Genomic DNA, 18,919 nt, shown 5'->3' with positions numbered 1-18,919 from the left:
TTTGTCTTATATATGGCATGAGTTTGTAAACTCTATGTGCTTCAGCTTTTGCTAGGTAACTTTGATTAATGGGTTAATGATTAGCAAAGGGGGTGGGTAACAGAAGGGTTATCAATACTCTAATTAATTAATGTCTTATGTTTCTTTGAATACTAGTTTCCATGAGAAAGGCCTAGCGTTTAAAAGATGGTGTTGTCGAGGTCCTGTCCAGAGAGAGCAAGAGTCCTGCGTGGAAAGTTTTATCACGTTGAAAATATTTGCGAGCTCAATTGAGAATTGTATTATACGTGCTCATGGAAGGACTAAATCCAAGGACAGGAACCTGCAAAGTCTGCCAAGTTAAGGAAGTCACAGCCTGTGAATGTAAAATGTTTCGATCTGAGGAAGCTGCGTGACTTGAAAATAAGGGAAAATGGACTCTAAGAAAAAGTTTGATTTAGGCTTCAGGAAAGAGGATGACACCATATGAGCTGACGTTTCTCAGCCGATCCGAACTCTGGATGGTCAAGAAAAAGTATACTTTTAGTGAGATTAGCTAGTTAGAAAGGTATAAAAACCTAGACCCAAAACGGGAGGGGGCTGCTCATTTCCCGAATCCAGAAGGGTGTGACATGCTGACGGACTTTTGGTGCACGTAAGGATAATAGGCCTTAATGACTTTAACCTTTAGATGGAGTGAGTTTTTAGACAGGGAAAATAGAACTTAGGGTTTGAGAAAATGATCATTTTACTCTAACTCATGCTGATTAATGATTCTTTGAACTGACGGTCTAATATGCTTTTCCTCAATAAAATGCTGTTTAATTGCTAATAAAATAATGATTTATTAAAGAAGATGCTTTTCCTTTGAAGAACAAAATTAATAAATTAGATTTTAAAACGACAAACTGGACTTGTATATTCACGGTCTAGTTACCATCAGATTGATCCATTTACCTAAGTGACTTAATTAATATGTTATTTGCATAAAAATCCATGGTAAGAGATGATAAACTGCAGATGTATATAAATGTGTAAATAGTTTTGAATAGGTTTTGATTAATTAGGTCACGTGATTCAGCTGCCCAAAATTTGTCTCGGTAGTTTATGGGCCTTGTGAGAGTATTATAAATGATGGTGAGTATTTTGATGAAGGGTAGTATTGTTGAGACAGATTTTCTTTAGGGGCGCTGCATCAATGGCAGTAAGCATTATATATTACAGTAACAGTGAAAATCAAATATTACAGAAAAGACTCAATGTCTGCATCTGCACTAGGATGCCAAGTAAGTCGTTTTGTATACGCAGAATAACATAACCACAACAAAAATGTGTGATCCGGGCCAAATCAATGTATTTTTTTTACCTACAATTGCACTGTGCAGTGTCCTATTCAGAATGACAGGCCTCCACTCTATCATATCTTGGTCCATGTAATCAGTCAGAAGGCACCTGTGTTTGTGCTCTAAGCTCCATGCAAAACATTGCTTGGGTCACAAACTCATCCCAAATGTGAGCTCCAGCACTTCCTAGGAAACAGTGCTTTATACAGCGCCCCTCCCCCCTCCATTAGAGCAGAGGAGTGTCACGCCCCTGCTGCCAGTGCAACTGAGGTCAAAAATAAAATGGTAATAAAATGAATTACCATTTTATTTTTCACTACTTCCAGCTCAAGCGGTGTTTGTGAGCGGGCCATTCCTGCTGACTGACAGCAGTGGAGTGCTGCTCACTCCACCAGTTTACACTGTGCAAGTCATTTGGCCGGCTATCTTACGATGGCCAGACTGACATGCGCAGTGTTACCCTCTTTTCCTAGCTGCTTTATAAAACTGGATGGAGAGCAGCCACAGGCACCCAGTGCCAGCAGGAGCATAGAGGTAGCCCGCTCAAACCAGTCCTTGCACTGCTCTCATTCTCCTCATCTGCAGCATGAGGGCAGCATCAGGGTTGGCTGAGGCTTCATGAGATATTCAAGAAGAAAACAGGAAGAGAAAGAATCGTAGATAAGTACATTTGTTATTTTCTTATCTCTTTGGCCCACTGACAGGCACACTGAAAAATCTTGCATTGCCTTGAGCCTCAATTTCAGAGCTCTCAGTCACGGCCCGTTTTAAACCTGTTAAGGAGCCATGATTGAGAGCTTTGGCCTTTGAGCCTAAAGGCATTGTGATTTACAACAACATATGTAATTGCGTTTGGCTCTCGGTCTGCTCCATGCCCCTCCACTGTTCAGGGTCACTAAACACCAATGGTCTCACCAGAACAGCCAGCCAGGTGACCTGGTGTGCTGTCAAAAGCACTGAAAGCTCATTCCATGCCACACTCAGAGTTGGACTGGAACAGAAAAAAGGCCAGGTCACCAAAATAAAAGTAGCCCCCATTAGCGAATCAGAAAGTGACCCACATTTGGAAATCGTAACAGTTTTGATCTTGCAATGACACGCTGTATAGCTGTTTTGTAAGGCATGGGAGGTGCATGACTTTAAGCTTGCTGCAGGCAATATTTGTTTTAGCATCAGAGAAATCAATAGTAAAAATTGGCACAGCAGACTATAAAACAGGCCCTCAAACTGCCCAGAAAAGTCCCACACACCGACCTTTCAGATCAGCCTGTCAGACACTGACTGACTGCAATATAACCAGTCCAACACCGGCCAGACTACACTAGTGCGAACAGAGCCAGCTTTAGAACTGGTGGTGCCTTGTGCGACAATGTTTTTTGGTGCCTACCCCGCCCCCCACCCATGACCTCCTGCTCGGATTCTCTCACTCCCACCCAGCAAAAGTGCCCCACATCGCTCCATAACCCCTCTCTCACATACATTTCATTTGTTTTAAAGGCTAGCTTTTCTGTTCCACTCAGCTATCCACATAAAATACAGATCTGTTTCTTGCAGCGGGCATATAGACCATTTGTGCTACTTTATGGTAGGTCAAAACAGTCATTAGACAAAACTCTGATATCTTGGTTTGGCAGGAATATTATTCACAAGAATTATTTTGACATTTGTATTACTTCCTGAACGCTGGATGCACAAGAGACTCTGCAGCAGGTGCTTATAAATCATAAGATATTGCTAAACACAGCGCACCCATTGAGGTTAGTGCCCCCCTTCAGATTCACCTCGCCTCAATATCCCACCATACAAGAATAAAACCATAGGTGTCACCTCCTTCTCTGTTCAAGTAGCCAAACTATGGTACTCTTTAACCCGAACGTAAGATCCACTTATCTTCAGAAGACTACTCAAGACTTGGCTCTTCCCTATATAACCACCATACTCAAACATGACTGTACAGCATATCCCTGTGTATTAAAGCATTTATTTGGAATATATATGTGTACCCAGATATGTGTATTCCTCTGTATAAATGTGTATAACAGTTCCACAGTGGCGTGCTTCTCGCCAAAAAGAGCTTCAACGCCTCATCAGTGGTAAAAAAGGGCTATATAAATGCAAACCCTTCCCTCTTCTATACCTCCCCTATCCTTTTTCAATCCAAATAACATACTCACTTGTCCACCACTCAAATTAATTTCATATTCACTAATACTAATTTAGCACTAATCCTTTTATGTTCCAGAGTAGCATGCTACTTGCCAAGAAGCACTTCAACCCCTCATCAGGAGTGAAGCAAGAGCTACATAAATGCAAACCCTTTCCACTTCTATCCCTCCACTATCATTTTTCAATCCAAATAACAAACTCACATGTCCACGCTCAAATTAATTTCATATTTCCCTTTACTAATTCACCATTAATCCTTTTTGAGTTGTAGAGTGGCACTTTGACACCTCATCAGGTGTAGTAGGCACTATATAAATGCAATGACAATTTACAACGAGTTTCGCATGTGTTATCCACCTCACACAGCCAGCAGACACTGTATACCAAATTATGTTTTGTTTTCCTGATGCTTCCTACACTGGTTGACTAGCTAACTGGGACAGTCATAGGTTTTTTCTCACTTTATAAAGGAAAAAGTGTTTCCTATTCTCCCACACTCTCACCCAGCCAGGGATGTTCAACATTAGGTTTGATTGCCTAATTCCTCTGGTTAGAAAGGGGGGTCTGCCTCCCTCTGTGTGTCCTTGATCTCTGCAGACAAGTTAAGCTCTTTCTTGTTTTCATTCCCAACCACAGGAATCTGCTAATTGGCCATCCTTTTCCTGGCTTGTTTTGCTGCTTAATATCACAGGGGGACAAGTGAGAACATCTAGGAATTTAACGGGGAGAGCACATGATCGTAACAAATTTACGACACTTCGGTTACAACCTGTTAAGCATCGTTTTTTTGACAGTTAAATAAAAATAACTCCCCTGTGTTTGAAAAAAAGTGAAGTACTGCAAGGGTTATAAATCTTATGGGGGTGCCATGTTATTTTCCGCTCCGTCCTAAAAACCATAATGCCTTGTACTTTACCACTTTTTATGCTCCTACCCACCGTAAAAACCCCATTTGTGTACTGCGCTCTATGACTTTGTTGTTATATTGTAGCTATATAAGAAGGGCCACGGGAAAACGTGATTGCGTAGCCAGAGCACTTTCTATCGATTTACTACACTAGCAACATATTTCACCCTCCGCTGAATAATTTGAGGATATCAACAAAACATTTTTGTTTGCAGCAGAAACGGATAAAATGTTGCTAAAAAAGTGCGTTGTAATCACTAACTCCAGTTCCTTTCCCCTCCAGAACCTCGTCTCTCCTCTGCCCTCCCCCCCCCAACTCCCCCCCATTCTATTAGAATGTTCACATGGATCCCTTAAGTGTGTTTCTAAAAGTAACATCTCTTAGTGTCAACTTGCACGTGGCCAGTATTGTTGGCCATGCATGGTAAGCTGTCAATATGTAAGTAGTTCTACTTCTCTACTTCACGAGGATTGTTATATGAATAGCATCATCAAAGTCATATGCATATGTACATAGATGAGAGTAATAACTGACCATTATTAGCCAGCTATGACGCCTGTTATTAGCTACTAGTGATCTGTAAAACTATGGGGGGCTGGTTTTTAGTTTAATAAAATATTCTACAGAAACTGCTTGCAGCTTCTATCCTATATCTGTCTGTAATATTTGTAGAAATATGTATAGTGTGCATAGGAAAATAGTGATTAAGGATAGCCAATGACTGGCAATTGTGGCCAATAAGAAGTCTCAGATTCCATTACAACACACAAAGCCAGGAAGAGGGAGCCATGGAAAGGCCTAGGTGACGGACGTTTCAAAGGACTGTTGAGCAGAGAGTCTGAGGAATGGCTGGGACGTCCCACCCTGCATAGATGTCGTGCAGAGCGTGCTGTCCAGATATGCTTTAGGGTAGCTTTTACGGAGGATTATCTTCCAGAGGGAAAGTGCATTCTGTCATTCGAAATTCCCAAAACACACAACACCCTCAACGGTCATCTCTCGTGGCTGTCTGAGATAGAATAATCGAGATTACAAGTTCCAAAGCACAAAAAGGGAAATACATTTGTGCAAAAAATGGAGGAAAATACTATGCACACAAATTGATCGAACTCTTCCTTTTTAGCTAGTTATGCTTAAACAATTAAAATACTGGAGAGCAGAACAGACCAGACCATGTAAAAACTAATCTTTGGTAAAATATGGCCAAACCGAATGACAATGGAGAATGGTACTCCGAAGACAGAGAACTTTGTGTGGAATTTCCATGGTTCAAATAAATCACCAGGCGAGACTTTCATGTCAATCAGAGAAAGAACATTTAATTCTATTTAAGCCACTGGAACAATGTGCTCCTACCAAGTAACCTCTTTTACTTCAAGACGTTTCTCTGAAAGGACCTACTAAGTCATTTCCAGAATGTCTCTTGCTACAGAGAAGGAACTTCCCACTTACCCAGATACCTCGCAGCCTGAATGGACCCGAGCCTTGGTGTTGTTGAGACTCAACTGCTGCATATTGCACCGACCAGAAGCCCTGAGAAACAAATCAAAAGCTGAGGTTGTAAAATCAAGCAGCCAGACTTTGCCTCATGTTAATGAGATCACTTCACATGTCTCAGGCACTCATAGCCATTCGGAGGCATTTGGGAGCACATACAGTACATTTCAAGATGCTCTTAATTGCCTTAGAAGAAGAAAAGGCCTTGGCTCGATTTGTCTATAGGTTATTTCTGCACATAGTACACTGAGTCAAAACCAGTGATCAAGCAAAGCAGCCCTGCTCGCAAACACTACGTTCGAACGGAAGAACCATGGAAGAAGATTCATTCAGGGTGCTGGGTGCTCAACTTGAACTTGTTACCCACGGATCTAAGGAATTTGTACCAGACCTGAAAAAAAACTGAAAAGGACTGTTCAAAGAGGCTTTTCCATCCCCACTTGATTTGTCTGGGATTACTCAGCTCTACTTAAGGGATGTGGCCCTCAAGAGGGTAAAGACATCACTGTGGAAGACTGAAAGTGATCAACCTGCAGATTACACTGACATGCCAGAGAAACGTTTTTTAGGTGGTGGGATTCATGTTTCTCAAGAGCATCCATTTCTCACTAGTCTGAAACTAACCCTGTCACAAGCCAACGCTCTTCAAAGAAATTAGAAAAATAAATATATAAACAAACAGCCACTGCCTAAAACCCAATCCCTCTTTGGCCAAACGAACTCCAAAAAGGTAAAGTCCCTAAATAGGCTCAACCCACACTGTCCCTTCCTGATGGTCATGCTTACTGCCCAGACGACCTTTGAGCAACATCAGGTACATTTAAATAGTTAAATAGTTTAAGACAGATTTCTGCCGATAAAGAAATCATTCTTTGCTACTAAGACTAGAAGTGTCACCAATATGTCTAAAGAGGTATTGACATTTTCTTTTAAACATTTTGCAGCTTCTGCTGTCAGCAGGTGCTTGATGTGTCCCTGTCAAGAACTTGCGGATATGATCTTGTGTTCATATTCTGATTGTACATCACCCTGCTATACAGCAGTTACAATCTACCACTCCGATTCATAATAAAGTAGTGCAGACATTTTCCTCATTCTTCTTTTGACTTTAGAGGACACAGCTGACCCGATGAACATTAGGAGTCGAACTGCTTTATCAAATAATATTTGCCGGTTAAAATTGTGAAACAAATTGCTCATACTGTTATCCCCTTGCTCAGGTATATCATTAATGAATCAATGTGCATGCTAGAACTAAGGGGCATATGTATCAAATACCGTTAATGAGATGCTCAAATAACGATTTTTAGAGAATCGCTATTTGAGATTCGCAAAACTGGATGTAATAAAAACTTTGCATATATTTTGCCATTCCTTGGCATTCCTTAATTGCGATTCGCAAATTGCGAATCGCAATTAAGGAATACCTTCCCATTCATTCCTATGGGCTAGGAGGCCCATAGGAATAGGAATGAATGGGAAGACATTCTCAATTTGCGATTCGCAATTAGAGAATCGTAAATTGAAAATGCAATTTCAAGGGTGCCAGTGTGTCAAAAGGACACCCTGTTGCACCCCTGAAATATGTATATGTGCACATGTGGCACTTTGGAAAATCCAAAAAAGTGCATTTTTCAAAGAAATCGCTAATTATCACCAACTTGAAGTTGGTGGTAATTTGCGATTCCTTATGGCCAAATTGCACTTTTTCTGTGCTTCATACATTCCATTTAAGGAATCGCAATTTGTGATTCCTTAAATGCAATCGCAAAATAGAGAATCACAAATTTTGCGATTCTCTAATTTGTGAAGCCTTCCCAAAAGGCCTTTTCCCGTTCGCAACCGGGCCGATTCTGAGAATCGGCCCGTTAGCGACCGGGAAAAGGGCTTGATACATAAGTCCCTTCCAGACCATGCCACAATGAATCCACTTTCGGAAAAACCATCCTGGAACCCCAATAAGCACAGTGATTTCAGGTTCATTCCCAACCTTCACTACCTGGCAATGTTGCTGGAAGGGGTAATCACCTTCCTAGTCTGCATTCAGGCTGGGTATGGAAGAGAGTCTGCACTACCAGCAGTAACTGTTGAAAATAGGCAGATAGTCAACAAAAAAAGGAGTCAATAATAAAGAGATCAGTGTCATCATTTTACATCCCTTGGCAGCATTGACATGGTTGGCTGTTAGATTATGCTTATACGTGTGATCGAGCTGGGGGTAAGGCGTCAGTCTTGGGTGAATATGGTCCTTTTCAGTCAGCAGTGCCTGTTGTCTCTTTCTCTTCAACAATCGTCTGGAAGCATAGGTATTGTTTATGAGATCTTGAGAGACACTCTGATCTTGTTGCTGAGATGTCGCACATTTGCAAGTGAGTATCATGTGGTGGAGAGTGGCATTTTTAAATATAATGAGCTAATCTAGTTGTACACATAAGTTAATTATCTTCACTCCACAGTGAATGTTAAACTTTCTTTTTCTGGAGGTCTCTGCTGAGTATCTTGTCTTGCTGAGCCTACTTTTTCCACATCTTGGCTAAGCTAACTTCCTTTTTACCTTCCCCTCCAGTGATTCATCGGAGTTCTACCCTTTTTGCAGAACCCACATTTATGCCGCTCATGTTTCTCTACCCCGAGTGGGCTGGGTATGCTCAGACGTGAGTCCCAGGCTCTCCACATCACTGGAGTCAAGCTATCCAGGCTGAAGAAGGCTGATAGCCAGAAACCGGTCCTTGGATGCTTGATTCCGGTCTAGGAAAGACATGGCTTGGTAGTTCGGGCTGGACTGTTCCCATGAGGCACAGGGTCAAGGCTGATTTGCATATAGCCATTGTCGGGTGTGGAGTGCAAAAAAACGATGGATTTAGGCCCAGATCTTTGTACTGGGGTGAATGTAAGACATTGTTCTACATTCTGCCCATCAACTGTGGTTTTTGCATGTTTCTCTACTCAGCATCTGGCTCCACTGGTAACAGTTGTGCAGGGTAGACAACACTTCATATAATCAAAGAGAGATGGATCACTTGTCCTGCATAACTAGGGTATGCAGGGTTCGTTCTTACTAGTCCCACTAAAAAAAAACCTCATGCACGTGTTTTAGATGGTAACTTGAGCGGTATATCTTGGTTCTCCGCTTTCCCTCACACGTGTGTGCATAATCATTGGGTTTGGTTGTTTTGCAGCCTCCACCAGAAGGTTTTACCCTTAGTTAAGAGCAGTAGTGACCAGTGATGTGCTTGTGGATTGGTGAAGTGAATGGGTTTAAAATTCTCTTCTTTCCAGGTTAGTATGCTTATTCGTTCTGGATTCAGAGACAATAAAATAAGATTAAGTGACTGAGAGTGATTATGACTCTCTCACATTGTGGTAAGTGATATAGGTCAAAATGAACTGATTTAAACAGAGAAGCACTCCTTGATTTTTTATCTTCCTTCTCTAAGATTTATCAATCTAATCACAAGCATGCTGCGGAGGTGGCACGTCTATCCACTCTCCGTGCCCCAAATTTGTACTTCCTAACTTGAATGGACTAGCCACTCAACCTCTGCGCACTGTTGCTATGTGTGAAACTAATCACAATCTCAATTTCTCTACTAAAAAACTCTACACAAAATGCTTTGAACTTGGTTTTAGACCTTATTCATCTTATACAAAACATATGCTATGTTTTTATTCTTCAAACATAGTTTTAATTTGATTTTAGTCATCAACTTTGAAAATCAATAACATATTTCAATGAATTCCACATTATATATAATACAACATTTCATTTCATGAAGGAGTAACGTGCTGATGATGCCCGATGCATTTCGAGTCCCAGTGGACTCTTCCTCAGGGGCCTGAAACTGAATATGTACAGTAGCATAAGTAAACCATGTTATAGGCACTTCACATAAATCCTTCAAAACATTCTAAATGTAGCAAGCAATACAAAAGTTCACTGTTATCTGGACCGGTGTAAAAAAGATTCCATCACCACACCATAATCTGTGAAAAACATAATCTGTAAAAAACAACTCTTAAATGTACTCACTCTCCAGATGAGGAATATATCCACCGTCTGTCAAAAACGCAAAAAAGTAACAATAAATGAGGCTCCGATCAACTTCAGCCTGAAATGGACACATGTACTCAGGGACGTCACTACATCTTACCTCGGTCTTTACTAAGTCTCAATCCGTCAGCCTCTGCCTCCGGGACAACTATCTTCCGACACCTTAAACAAACGGAACAGACTATTCAGCCTCTCATCCTCCTCATAGTTCCTCGTACACCCTGCCCCATAACACTCAAAAGTTACCTTAAATCCGCCAAGTTGATGCTCACTCGTTACTACCAAATTCTTAATAACTCCTCACATTGCTCCTCCAGCATCTCCCGGCTTTAAATGAACCCCACCTCTCGCAACTCTCGAGTGCTTCCGCTATCAACATAAAAAACGGACTTCTCAGCCTTCTCTCTAACCCCTCACGCCATCTTAGCCTGGTGTAAAAACCTATAGAGACTGTCTCTCAAACCGATCTAACAATACTCCTTCCGTAGAGCATGAATGTTATTGCAAAACACCTCTCCCTTTCAGACAACAACATGAACCTGCCACTAAAAACAAGAACAACAAATTTCACTGTTTATGGCCAAAAACCTCCCGACTTTACATGCGCCATCTTGGTGCAGTGTGGATCAATATCAGAACTCCAATGGTTTGAAACCGACCTCTGAAAACAACGGCTAAATAGATGACATAAAATAAAAATAATGGTGAATAATAAATAATAAATAATAATGTGTGCAACTGTAAACAAAAAGGTTTTTTTCGTGAACAATATTTTACATTACAGCAATACAACTGAATCTGTTACAATACATCAAAAGCTCTTATTGACAGTCAGAAACCTACAAATGCACTAGACTATGGGTGCACCCTCCTTTACAATTACAGGAAACACGAATAATCAATTTTCTCATTGAGCCCTTTTGGCTCCTGAGTCCCTAATCTTTTTATCCAGAATAATTCTCTTTGAAGGAGGGATCTGGTCAGATCCACACCTTCTACTGATTTAATTTTTTCCAGGACTGAAAACTGTATCTGGGAGATATTATGTTTGTTTTCCAGCCAATGTTTTGCGAGATTGCTTTTAATGTTGGCATTCCTAATGGTACTCTTATGTTCCGATATTCGGATTTTCAGTTTTCGTTCAGTTTTTCCAACATAAAGTTTACCACAAGGGCATTTGATGTAATAAATCAGATTATTGGAATTACAATCACAATATTAATGTAATGATAGGGTTTGCCCTGTGTGTGGATGATGTAAATTTGCCCCAGTGATGACATTGTGACAATGGACACAGTTCATACAACGTTTCATCCCTTTTTGAACTCGCTCTTGATTTATCAATGGTGTGTTTAGCAGTTCCTTCAAATTTTTTGATCTAGTGTACGCAAAAATGGGTCTTTGTGAAAAGATCCCTTCAAAGTCTGGTTCGTGCTGTAACAGTTTCCAATGTCGGGTGATGATGTTTTTAATCTTCATGGAACTGGTAGAGAATTTAGAGACAAACACATGCCTTTCTTGTACTTTCTTGGGTTTTTGTTTGAGAAGATTCTCTCTATCGTACGCTTTGATCCGATCCTTAGTTTTCTCCAAAACCCCTTGGGGGTACCCCTTTCCGTGTATTTTAAATGTTGTAGATTTAAATGTTTCTCCAAATCCTCAGGGTCTGAACAAATCCTTTTAATTCTCATGTATTGTGACATCGGTAGATTGTCTTTGAGATTTTGCGGATGAAAGCTCTGATACAAGAGTGAGTTATTCACATCTGTTTCTTTTTGAAATACTTCAGTGCAAATTCTTCCTTCCTTTAGAATGATTGCTATATCCAAAAATGAAATTTCACGATCACTGATGGTGTGAGTGAACTTAATTTGCTCAACATGTGTGTTTAGTAAATCAATTTTCTGTTCCAAGGTTTCTCTACTTCCTGACCATAACACAAAAATATCATCGATAAACCTTTGGTACAAAATGCTTTTATCTCGCCACTCTTCATCTGTGTAAATGAAATCTGATTCAAACTTTGCCATAAATGTATTGGCATATGCTGGTGCCCCAGCAAATCCCATCGACGTTCCATTCTGCTGCAAAAATAACTTAGAATCCCACTGGAAGTATCTGTGGTGCAAACAAAAATGTAGAAGTTCCAAAATAAATACTTTTTCAGCTCTCATGGTTGTTTGATTTAACAAGGCCCATTCCACAGCTTCCAGTCCTGATTGGTGCGGAATAGATGTATATAAAGATTTAACATCTATTGTACAGAGTAACAAATTTTGAGTGATAGGGATTCCTTTAAGTTTCAATAGAAAATGATTTGTATCTTTGATATACGAAGGCCAATTCTGGACAAACTGTTGCAAAAATGTATCAATGTATTGACCCAATGGCTCAAATATAGTTCCACATCCGGTGACGATGGTTCTCATTGGTGGATTGTGTTTATCCTTATGAACCTTAGGAAGCATGTAAAGGCGAGGACGCCTAGGATGTTGTACAGTGAGGAATTGTTTCGTGGATTTTGAAATATAACCCAACTCATGAGCTTGATCCAATATTGTTTTTAATGTTGTTTCCAAATCATTGGTGGGATCTTCATCTAATTTCAAATAAGTTGTTTCATCGGAGACATGTTCATTGACTTTTTGTAAATAGAATTCTTTATCCATCACGATAATAGCTCCTCCTTTATCTGCCTTTTGGATAAATAACTGTCATTGTTCTGTAGGCTTTTCAAAATGTTTCTGTCCGAAAGATTCTTAGTTTTAGATTTCCGAAAGCTCAATTTGTCTAGGTCATTTTGCACTGACTTTTCGAATGCATCCAGGATTTTATGTGATACTGGAGATTGGTATTTAGACTTCGGTTTGAACTCCATCAATTCCATTGGTTCCTTTTCTGGTTGTTTAGAGAACACATTCGTTAAAAAATGCCTTAATCTAAGAACTCTCATGAATTTGAAAAGAGCTACTTCACTTTCCAGAATGTTCGTGTCATAGGTTGGGACAAAGCCCAATCCTCGGTTTAAAACTCTTAATTCATCTGCTGTTACTTCTGTTTTGGATATGTTCATTACCAAATGTATTTGTTGCTCCGTGTTCGTGCTCCTTCTTTTACCTCTCCTTGTTTTGTTTTGGGTTTTCCTGGTGGTTGATTTAGCTCCCCGGCCTGGGGGAAAAGAAGACTTTGATGTTCCAGAAGCTGAAGCAGTTTCTATGGTTCCCACTCCTCCAGATGTTCCTGAAATCTGTGTTTGTGCTGGTGGTCTATTCGCACTGAGGTCGGTGTCTGACACTAGACTTTCTTCAGATGTTGTCCGTGCTTTCTTTTTTGGAAATACACTTCTTTGGGCATACACCTCTGCCCAAGTGTAGACTTCGTTTAGCTTGTAATCAAGCGTGTCTCTTTTAAATTTCCTTAGTTTCCCCTCTTGGATTTCCTTAGAGTATTTATCCAATTTAGTGTTAATGTCATTCAAAACTTTTAAAAAATGTGAAGTGCCTATAACATGGTTTACTTATGCTACTGTACATATTCAGTTTCAGGCCCCTGAGGAAGAGTCCACTTGTGGTATATAAATAAATAATACCGGATCTAGGTTTTACTGGACATAGCAATAACAGATAGCTCAATAAATAAGAGTCAAGATTCGAGGTAGTAGGAGTATGCAGGTTTAATACAGCATAAGGACAGGAACAGGACAACCTGCACAGGAATAGGATGACAGGGCCCGGCAGCTGCCGGGGCTGGATCTGGGATGAGCGCGCTAACTTTAATAACAATGTACAAGCATATATACTAAAACAGTTGCATTACAATGAATACAGTAGGCGGAGCAGTGGGTGTGGTCAATAGCAGTCGCGAAAGATAAGGGTGAAAGTGGGTGTAACAGGAGGCGTATACATAGACATGTGATGTAAACGTAACGGAATATGTCATAAATGGGGCGGAAACATGGAGGGGGCTACCTAAGGAGCCGGGACCTCTGACCTAATGGTGCGCGCAAACTGACAATGAAGTGTTACTAGGAGAAGCTGGGGGCTATGAACTCTGTGCTAGGAGTAGAGACTGAAGTCTGGAGAGTCAGGGCGACATGTACCTAAACCCTATCTAGTATCTAATGTTTAGAGGACATGTTGATATAAACTAAAAGTCAGGAGGGGAGAGGCTAACAGACTCTAAGACTGGTGTATGCATTATTCTACATGTAGTGCGTGATGAAGAATATTAAATGACCATAAATACAGTATTTCTCTTACATGGAGACGTAAAGGCTAGACTGTGACGGAAACTATTGATGCGATTCAGTAGCTTAGGAATGCAGAGAAGGAGGGCTGGACTGATAACTAGAATCATAACATACTCTTGGCAGACTCGTAGGCAGAGCCAGGCCGAGCCGGGCACTGTGAGGCAGGAAGTAGGTGAAGGGTCGAGAATACAGGTGGGGCTGTATCGCTCCTCAGCGAGGGCTCAGGAGACAGGAGCTGAATCTGGTGTCCAGGCCCTTTTGAGGCCTAGAAACGGGGACTTTTCAATGAAATAACGTGCACACTGAGAAACGTGGCAACGTAGCTTTACATAGGCCTAATATTCGTAGTATTCACGAGAACTGGAAACTGGCATACTAGAGATGGACACAACTGTAATTGCGTCTTTAGTCGAACATGGGGGATACATATGCATATTAATCATGCACATATAACATAAGATGGGGAACACGTAGGGGCACAGAACATGGCAAAATTTACTTTTCCACATTCCCTCCTTGTCACTACGTTTCCATCAGGAAACATCAATATTCATGATACCATCTATCATTTCATACAGTATCATTTGCTCGTCTCGAATTGTCTTGGAACGGGATTTAGAACGGGACTTGGGACTAGGAATACAAGAGGTAGCACAAATGCCACAAATCGCAGGGCCACATTGTATACAGAGGCAGCAACTGAATATGATCGCTACTGCAATACCTAGAAATGACAATACTTTCCATCCCCAGGCGGAAATTATATTCCAGAACCAACCGGACCATGTCCAGGTGCCTGGATCTTGGTGTAACATATGGGCAATTTTATGGAGTCTGGTTATAGCTGAATAAACAGACGGCGCGTTATTAGGAATGAAAATGCAGCAACTAGATCCGATGACTCTACATGCCCCGCCCCTATCGGCCAGTATGACGTCAAGGACGAGACGATTCTGGAGCACGACAATTCTCATAAAGGATTGCTCCTCGGTTAAGTTACCTAGAGCAGAAGTAGTCTCAATCACTACTGCTTCAAGGGTTCTCGTTAATCTACGTATCAGTTTACTATTCACAACAGTACCTAAATAGGGGAAGATACCTTTATTGATATCTATATATTGTTCTAGAGCAGTTTCAGTATAATCGACAATCGGGAGGTTTCTTTTGTGTCTAGTATGTACTAGGTGGGAATTCCTATGATAGTCAGGTGGGGCTAGAAAAACTGGTGGCAGTAGGAATGCAATGTAACAGGTTCCCTCCCAATCGAGGGGCAGACGAACATATGCGGTCTGACCACAAACAAAATAAGAATGACGTGAAGCTTTGAAAATAGATTTCCTACTGTCACTATACTTGACAATAGTAGTACAATCACTATGTCCTACATGTACGGAACCATTCTTTCGGACACATAATTCGCCTTTAACTGGTAATACTGACATAGCAGGTAAGTCTGGAGTAGTATCAGACTGAACATTCAGGACCATGAAATTCGAAGAATAATTACCTAAATTGTAAACTTCATTTTCTAGATCTAACCCTGTTCTGTGGGGAAGACCTTGCTTGTCTGGAAAACATGTACTGTTAAGAAAAGACATATCTGTTGAGGATGACGTTAACGTGGACCATGCTCCACATGAACCATTATGTGAAAATGGATAAGGAAAGAGTGGCAGAACTCCCTTCGGTGTCTGGAAAGGGGGGAGTCGACCACACACCCAACAATTAGTGGCATTGCTGGTCTGGTGTGAATAATGTAACATGCGGATAAAGGAATTATTACGCATAGCAAGACGATATGAGAGTTCATGAGAAGGCAGATCACTAAACGTGTGCTCTACTGTAGCATTAGAAGACTTATTTACATGAGAAACTGGAAAATACAAATAAAAAGCATAACTGGTGCAGGTAGTCATAAGGCTGAAAAACAATATGAAACTTAGAAAAACGATACATCGGATTGAGTTTTGACTAACTCTCTCACTATGGGGGTCTATTTTATACATGTCAGAAACCGGTCTAACCGTTTCACCTAGGGGAGGACTTAGACAATCAAACTGGCTGACTTATTTTACTAGACCTTAATTTTTGCTTATACTCCTGTTGCGGAGTTTTCTCTAACAGGGAGGGTTCAGTATCATTGTCTTTTGCGGGACAGTCCTTAAGAATAGTACTTTGGCAGTCTTTCAAATCCTGGGAAATGTTCTTAGAAACAGGCTTCAGTCCGTAAAATCTTTTCACATGAGACAGGTGGACCCAGCCCTTCCTGCCTTCCAGCTTGACGGCAGTACGGGTGGCCAGGAGGACCTGTCGGGGTTCCTTCCAGCGAGGCTCCAGCGGACTTGAACGATCAAAATTCCTCACGAGAACCATGCATCCGGGAACGATTTCATGCGGTGCCACCTCGGTATTGTCTGGAAATGCGGCGGCAACCTGTGAACGACAAGAGTGTAGGGCAGACATCAAGGAAGCTAGGTAATCTGTCAGCATATTACTTGAAACATCGGTGATACTTCGGGGTCTAGGTGTACCCCACATATTAGGGGGGCGGCCGAATACGACCTCATACGGGGACAGACCTGATCTGGAATGTGCGACCATGCGCATATAAAACAAGGCGACTGGCAGGGCAACTAACCAGTCTACACCTTTCTCTTTACAAATCTTGGCAATACGGATTTTCAGGGTCTGATTATGTCTCTCTACGAGACCAGCTGCTTCTGGATGGCGTACACAATGGAACTTCCACTGGTACCCTAACAACAGGGAAATGTGTTTCATGAGCTCAGATGAGAATGGCTGGCCGTTATCAGAATATACGACTCTAGGGAGTCCATAACGGGGGAAGAATTCACGAACTAACTGCTTGGCAGTGGTCGCGGCTGTGTAATCTGGGACTGGATATGCTTCTGTCCATCTGGACAAAGCGCATACAACTACAAGGACATACTTGAAACCTCGACATCGCTCCATCTGAATATAATCCATCTGGAGGACTTCAAAAGGGTGGTCAGGGGGCTGGAATCCACCTTGTTCCACCGGGACACTTTTACCTGGATTAAACTGGCAACATATCATACAGGTACGGACTTTCTGCTTGGCTGCAGCTCGTAAATGCTTGTTGAACCAAATGTTCTGGATACTGTCTAACATAGCTTTTTCTCCTAAATGTGCTGGACTATGTGCGGTATTGATAATGACTTAAACCATGGAGTCGGGGAGAAACCATGTGGCTCTACCCTTCGTTACCCATCCCTGATCTGTCTGGACCCCTCCTTGTTCGGACCATTTCTTGATTTCATCGGGAGTAGCATGTAACTGGATATCTATGACATCTTGAGTGGGGTCCTTAACTGTCATACATGTAGTCGGATCTGGAGTATGTGTCTGTATCGGATTAACTGACATGTCTGGAGTCTGTGCTGTAAGCTTGGCTGTGCGATCTGCTAGATCATTACCTTGAGAAATGGTGTCAGTAACTTTCGTATGTGCTTTGCACTTCATGATAGCAATAGATGTCGGTAAGTGTATGGCATCTAACAGAGCTTGAATAAGGAGACCATGCTGAATCTTGGTTCCATGAGAAGTCATGAAACCTCTCTCCTGCCAGAGCACTCCGAAGTCGTGTACAACTCCAAATGCGTAACGTGAATCTGTATAAACATTAACTTTCAGGTTCTTGGCGTGTATGCAGGCTTGTGTCAGAGCAACTAGCTCTGCTGCTTGAGCAGACAGAGTGTCAATACGGTGTGTTTCTATAACTTCAGTGTCAGTAGTCACTGCATACGCGGCTACTAGTTCTCCTGTACTTGTTCTCATACATGAACCATCCACATAAAGTGTCAGGTCGGGATCTGGTAATGGAATATCTGTCAGATCTTGTCTTGGCTTAGTCATAATATTAACTACTTCCACACAGTCGTGTGTGGCAGGATTTGAATTAACTGACGGTAACAGTGTAGCAGGATTTAGAACGTTGCAGCGTCTAATTTCTATGTGTGGCTGGAACAGTGTCAATTCATAACCTGTTAAACGTGCAATTGTCAAGTGCTGAGTCTGGGTTCGGTTTAAAAGAACTTCCACGGAGTGTGGGACTTGTACTGTCAAGGAATGTCCTAATACTATGGAATCACTTTGTCTGATAGCTAGTGCTGTGGCTGCAACTGACTTGAGGCACGCAGGCAGAGCCTGGGCTACAGGATCTAATGTGCTTGAGAAGTAAGCACAAGGCTTGTACTGTCCTGCTTGATCTTGTGTGAGAACAGATAATGCTGTACCTTCACGTTCAGTGACGAAAAGTGTAAAAGGCTTACTGTAGTTCGGTGTAGCTAGAACTGGAGCTTGGCATAAAGCTTTCTTTAACTCATTGAAACTAAGTGTATGTTCAGATGTCCAAGGGAGGACAGTCGATACGGCTGCCTCCTGTGTCGTTAACTGTATCAGTGGTTTAGCTAGAAATGCATACTGAGGAATCCATTGTCTGCAATAAGAAGTAAGGCCGATAAAAGCACGTACCTCCTTCTGTGTCTTGGGTTGAGGAAGACTCGCTATTAACTGGATACGGTCTGGTGTCAACTGCCTACCCCACTTGGACAGTAAGTGGCCTAAGTAGATCACTTGCTGTACACAGAATTGAAGCTTCGAAGGGGACACCTTGTGCCCCATCTCGGCTAGAAAATACAAGACTGTGAGTGATGCTCGCTCGCAAGCACGTTCAGAACGGGCT

At 41.6% G+C, this 18,919-nt stretch overlaps 1 protein-coding gene across 11 annotated transcripts in view; it reads right to left on the bottom strand.

The window, feature by feature from the left end:
* The window catches only part of LOC144767498 (uncharacterized), a 1,510,898-nt gene that overhangs the window by 263,917 nt on the left and 1,228,062 nt on the right, over positions 1–18,919 (bottom strand). For 5 of the 11 annotated variants that reach the window (XM_078650906.1, XM_078650905.1, XM_078650907.1 and 2 more), the window contains one exon: positions 5,849–5,929. The exons of the other annotated variants lie outside the window; for them this stretch is intronic. The gene's annotated coding sequence lies outside the window, so the exon portion shown is untranslated. The remainder of the gene's footprint in view (positions 1–5,848; positions 5,930–18,919) is intronic. 11 annotated transcript variants of the gene reach the window in all.

The sequence above is a fragment of the Lissotriton helveticus genome, chromosome 7 (assembly GCF_964261635.1).
Source record: "Lissotriton helveticus chromosome 7, aLisHel1.1, whole genome shotgun sequence".
In the NCBI taxonomy this organism is placed as follows: Eukaryota; Metazoa; Chordata; class Amphibia; order Caudata; family Salamandridae; genus Lissotriton; species Lissotriton helveticus.
The sequence above is the reverse complement of the archived record's forward strand: the minus strand, read 5'-3'. Positions and strand labels throughout refer to the sequence as shown.